The sequence below is a fragment of the Pseudophryne corroboree genome, chromosome 10 (assembly GCF_028390025.1).
Source record: "Pseudophryne corroboree isolate aPseCor3 chromosome 10, aPseCor3.hap2, whole genome shotgun sequence".
In the NCBI taxonomy this organism is placed as follows: Eukaryota; Metazoa; Chordata; class Amphibia; order Anura; family Myobatrachidae; genus Pseudophryne; species Pseudophryne corroboree.
In genome coordinates this window covers 284,498,834-284,504,709 of record NC_086453.1, presented here as the reverse complement: position 1 = coordinate 284,504,709, position 5,876 = coordinate 284,498,834, and the positions used below count along the sequence as shown (strand labels likewise).

At 45.1% G+C, this 5,876-nt stretch overlaps 1 non-coding gene across 1 annotated transcript; it reads right to left on the bottom strand.

Moving 5' to 3' along the window:
- Positions 1-3,489: 3,489 nt before the first annotated feature.
- Positions 3,490-3,680, bottom strand: LOC134967795 (U2 spliceosomal RNA). Its single transcript, XR_010189164.1, has one exon. It is a non-coding gene; the product is annotated as a U2 spliceosomal RNA (small nuclear RNA).
- Positions 3,681-5,876: the final 2,196 nt, after the last annotated feature.

The following is a 5,876-nucleotide window of genomic DNA, read 5'->3' as shown; positions in this document are numbered from 1 at the left end:
TTTACTTACCGTAAAATCTCTTTCTCTGATTCCATCTGGGGGACGCTGCGCACTTACTAATGGGTTAGAGTGTGTGGGATTGGGAGTTTGGCACAGAACCTATTAAAAAACTAACTCCTCCCCCCTCTAACCCCTCCCATCTCCTTCCTGCTCAGCAGATTACCTCAGTTAACGTTTAGCAAAGCCGGAAGAGGCAGAACAGAATATATATACGGGAGGGATCGCAGCGTCCCCCAGATGGAATCAGAGAAAGAGATTTTACGGTAAGTAAACAAAAATCCCTATTTCTCTTTCATCCATCTGGGGGACGCTGCGCACTTACTAATGGGATTTCCCAAAGCAAGCTAATTAGAGGAGGGAGACACAGACGACATAGCAGTCTGCAAACTTTGATGCCTAACAGAGGCAGTCTCCAAACCAAAAGTATGAAAAATGGAAGAATTTCGTGAAGGTATGTACGGACGACTAGGTCATCGCTCTACGCAGTTGCTGGACGAATACACCACTGTGAACAGCCCAAGTGGCTCCAACAGGTCGAGTCGAATTAGCCCCTAAGGAATCAGGAACAGGCAACGCCTAAGAAATCTAAGCCTGCTGAATAGCAGAATTAACCCAGCACATCACCCTGTTCTTATTGGCCAGCCAGCCACGCTTGGGTGCAGCAAACAAACCCAACAAGGTAAGAGTTAAGGTTTGAACAACAACCAATAAGGCCAATTACCGACCCGCCCCGGACAAGCCTGGGACGACACAAGAAGCCCAATGTGCTGAAGGAGAGGAAAAACCAATACAACTTGTGGTTTGTAAGTAAAACCACCCTAACTGCATAAACAAAAACACTGTAAGAGAAAAGAAACCGCAACTCAACCAGAGTCCAGAGGCCGGAAAGGAGAAACAGGAGCCATTCTGGAAAGTAAATTCTAGAGCAGAACCCAGTCTGCTAAGATAAGAAGACAAAGTAGTTCTGACAACTGTGTTGTAGAAAAGATAGGAGGCGGAAAGGACTAAGAACTCCAGCTGAGTGACCGTTAAATACACACAAACGATGACAAGTGTTCTGGCACTGTGATTGGTTAGAGAGCCAGAAACGTAGTAGGGCTTGATGACATTGTTTTCCACAATCACTCCGTCAGCGGCAGAATAGACAAAATCCCGGTGATGACGTAAAGGTTGGGAGTGGAGAGCTGGCCGAAAAGGTACCCTGTAAGGAGCCCTGGTCACTCTGGGCTATAACATTGCAGAACAGAGTCAACAGGCAAATCCGAAGCGGATTAGGAAAACCGAAAGAGCCACTGGTCAAATGCGTTGAGGTACTCACTAGATGTTGCCAGAGGCAGAATAAATATGCTAGATGAAAGTGACAAGGAGCTGACACGGCGTCTACGATTGCCACAAGAGGATTCCCGAAACGATCACAGTACCAATGAAGCCCTGAGGTCTATGTCGGCTAGTTATAGACACACCAAAGCCAGAAATCCCTGTTGATTTCACATACTTTAAGGAAGAACAGCCTGAAGATTCAGGAAATCTGCTTCCCAGTTGCCCATTCTGGAACTGGAGATGACAGACACTGCCGGGATCCAAAATTCCGCCCTCTGCATATGTTAGATACTGTTCCGATGTCTCTCCAGCTACAAGTGTCACAGAACAATTGATATAGGTCACAGTGGAAAGACCCTGTAGAAGACATTGAGCTGGAGTCAAGGCGTTGTAGATCGCCCGTAGATTGGAAGTGATATTTCCACTTCGGACATCAGTTTCATAGAAAACGCCAGAGTTGAAACCAAAAAACCGTAATGTCTGAAACTTTTGACTGTGGTTATGACCCTCCATGTCGAGACAGAATGAAGTCCTATAAGTTAGATCTGGATTGTGTAGCCCAACGAAAAGATCGACCAATGAAAATATCTTGGTATTTTAATAGAGAAACTAAACTGCTGTTTACGTAAACTCAATCCTGCCTGAGATTAATAACATTTAATCTGAGATTGAAGAAACCAGGTAGGAGACCGGGGGAATGGAGCCACCTATAAAATCACCACTGTCCTGCAGAGGAAGTGTATGTCTGACCCCTGAGTCTATTCTGGTCAGTAAATCCTGCACTCCGCCAACATTCGAGATACCAGGTATCGAAAAGAATACCCATGAATAACATCTTCTGCGAAGGAAGAAATCCAGAACTAAGGTCCGTTGTAGAAAAAAAAATGCATGAGACAGCGGCTTTTTTTTTATTTATTTTTTTAACAACTGACCCAAAATGGTAGCGATGCCCAGATGACGGAAAAAGGATTGGACTGAATACTCCTGTTAGATAGCGAACAGACTGCAATGATTAGAGCCCGTCTAAGATGGGCACTAAAGATTCTTGCTTGGTACGTGTTCCCCAAGATTCAGAATATATGTTCGTGATACAAATTCAGTACATCCAACGGATCAGTGGACTCTGAGAAAGCTGGTGTCCTCCCCACTGGGAACCAGACTGTCTGACTCCGTGGCCCCTGCAGAGGGCACATTGGAAGTCCGTGTTCTAGGCATACAAATGCCTCCCAAAAGAATACCCACTTTTTTTTTTTTTTTGACATAGGTTAAAATACCCATTTCTCAGCTATTATCCTCAGGATGAGAACCCACGACCTGTTATACCGCAGGCATACACCTTACTGATAGAGTTATTTGCTCCCGCCTGCAAAGTACGCTTTAATTTGGAAGCAGAATTTTACGATTCGCAACCAAAATGAATAGAAGGGTGTCATAGCCAGGGAAAAGATGCAATAATAAATAGATAGGGAATAGAGCTTGAGAGACCAAAACAGTCAATGGATAATTTGAAAAGGATCAGCTGCCCCAAGAATGGATAACTTGCATAATGCAACCGGTTTAAAGATTCATGCATAAGCCCGGAGAGGGCGTAGGAATATTCCTGTCAGAATGAATACTAATATAATAACGGCCTCACCGTTGTCAATCTGTGGTGACTGTTAAGGTCACATACTGTACTTTAGCAAAGACAGTTGCCTTAGGCTCTCCCATGATGGATGCGTCCACTAATTATTAGTGGAACCTTCATTAGATCAGTGTCTTCATCAGCGAAAGGATAAAGAAATATTGTCTCTAATACTGAGAACACCGAAATTGAACCGAAAACAGTATGTATTAGAGACAGACACATTTCCCTGGAAATATAAACTATTTCATCAGGTGTGTAGTCAGACTTCCATCAACATTCTCTCACGTGAAGGAGGAGGTGGAAACCAAGAAATTCAGTAGATTATTTCTTATTTCTATCCTGAAGGATCCTCACTGACAGGATTTATCTCACCATTTTCTGTAGATGAAGCCTCAAAAACGCCTCTGAAGTAAAGGCGCTATATTGTCTGTCAAAGACCAGACTCGCTGCACAGTATGAACTGATTAAGGAGCTTTGTCCAGCCATTTGGCAAATCATAAGTACATAGTGTACAAGAAATAGAAATAGTCTGTCCTTGTTTTGAAAGGTGCACCGGTCCCGGAGGTACTGCAATACCGAGTCAATGCGTGGAGTGGACGGAGCAATCTCTTCTTCCATTTTCCTGTTCTAAACATATATTTAATACATGGCCCCCACATAGGGAACGTATCAGATATTAAACTGATAAGAACAGATACTACACTTGATCCTAGCCAAAAGGTCAAGTAGTGATCTTTTTACCAAGACTAGCGGCTAAGTAGTAAACAGAGTACCAGACCCATTACATTGACATAGTGTAAGGAAAAATATACTCAAAGAATACCGGTATTTGTGGACCGGTCCTGGAACCCCCATCCCTGCAAGTGCAGGGAATATATATATATACATATATAACTTCACACAGTTAGGGGCATACACTGAACTGGAGGGAGGCAGGTTCAGGGGAAATTTAAGGAAAATATTTCCTCACAGAAGGGGTAGTGAACAAGTGGAACAGCCTCCCATGAGAGGCGGCAGAGGCCAAGACTGTAGAGCAATTTAAACCTGCTTGGTATATTCATATACTTCTATGTAAACAAGCTCATGGCTTCAGTGCTGTGAGGCAGCAATGCTAACCACTACTCCATCTGTATTATTCTGGATTGAGATGTGTCTGGCCCACAGAGGCATAAACTGATCCCTGGAACCTCCCGGCTGCTCTGCAACTGGTGTCCTGGAGCATGGGGTACCTGTGTCCGTGCTACCTTTAGGAAGTCTGGAGCCACATTGTGCAATTTAATGTATATGGGAATCAAACCTGTGTTTAGTCTATCTTACTAATACACAGCATTAGCCCACAAAGCTATTGGAGCTCCTGTGTAGTAAACTACTGAACTTGTCGTTCCTTTAGGAGATTTGCTGTTTACAACCATGGAATATACAATGCCACAATCATAGCACACAATAATGTCTCATAACTCTGTGCTGTGGTCCAGCTCTACAGACTGAGCTATAACGCTCCTTTTATAACATGATGTAAACAACTGTTGTCAATTTAGAATAGCACAACACTAGTTAAGAAAAAATCCCCGCCTGTGTAATAAACAGGGTGAGGTAAAAATAACTCTATTACAGTGAGATTATCGAAATATATGTACTAAAGGATCACTAAAGAGCACTAAAGAATCCCTTAGAATAAACGAGCTCCAGAGCATATGAAAGGGCTGTGTTATACTTGCTGTTTTTGCTGCTCTCCGCCTGTACTAACAGGGTGAGACGCTGTGTTATGTGCAGCGCAGTATCCCCCGCTGACCTGACGGATGGTCTCTTGCAGAGATAGAAGATGGCGCCTATAGCTGAGTCCTGCCCCCACAGAGTGAGGACGGCGGCGGTAAGACGCTGTTGGGCGGGAGAAAGGGGCGCGAACACAACATCCTCCTGCGTACCGCCGCGGTACAGCCTCCCCACCCCCGCAACTGAGCTCCGTAAAATCATTGAAATGACTACCGCTGCTGTCTGACAAGACGCGGCTTCCATGAAATGAGCGGCGGAAGCGGAACTGAACCGCTCCGTCCGCTCTGAGCAGGGAGGGGGGTCCGCATACACCAGCGCTGCACAATAATAAATACAATTATTATAAATACCATATATGCAATAACAGCCCAACGCTGCCCAGGCAGGTTGTGGCTGTCTTACCAGTACAGTGCCTCCTAGGAAATCCATCCTGCATCAAGTAAGCCCCAGTGACTAAGAGTATGGTGGCTTCTTAGAGGCTCTGGGGAGTGGGAGACACATAACTAACTAACCCCACTCCTAGTATACGTGTCTCCTGTAAACAGGGACTAAGCACACATAAGTAAAATCAAAATAAACAACAGAAACCTAACTAAAATCTACACTGAAGGAATCTGTGCCTGTACTCCTCAGGCACAAAACTAAAACTGAGGTAATCTGCTGAGCAGGAAGGAGATGGGAGGGGTTAGAGGGGGGAGGAGTTAGTTTTTTAATAGGTTCTGTGCCAAACTCCCAATCCCACACACTCTAACCCATTAGTAAGTGCGCAGCGTCCCCCAGATGGATGAAAGAGAAAACATGGCTGCGCCCATGTTAGCCTTTGGAGGGAAAGTGTGTTTGGTAATTCCATGTGGGGACAACAGTAATGGCGGCGGAGGCCACGGAGAGCAGGAGACGCCAGACTGAACATCACACACATGACAATGGCGTCAGAAGCCGCACGGAGCTGAAGGCGCCATTCTGGAAAGTTACACATATGAAATAACGGTAATGGCGGCGGACGCCGCGGATTGCTGGAGACGCCATTCTGAGCATTACACATATGAAACAGTGGTAATAGTGGCGGAGGCCGCGGAGGACAGGAGGTGCCATGCTTAGTGTTAAACTTGTGAAGCTGTTGTAATAGCGCAGCGGGATCACAGGGAGATGACATGAA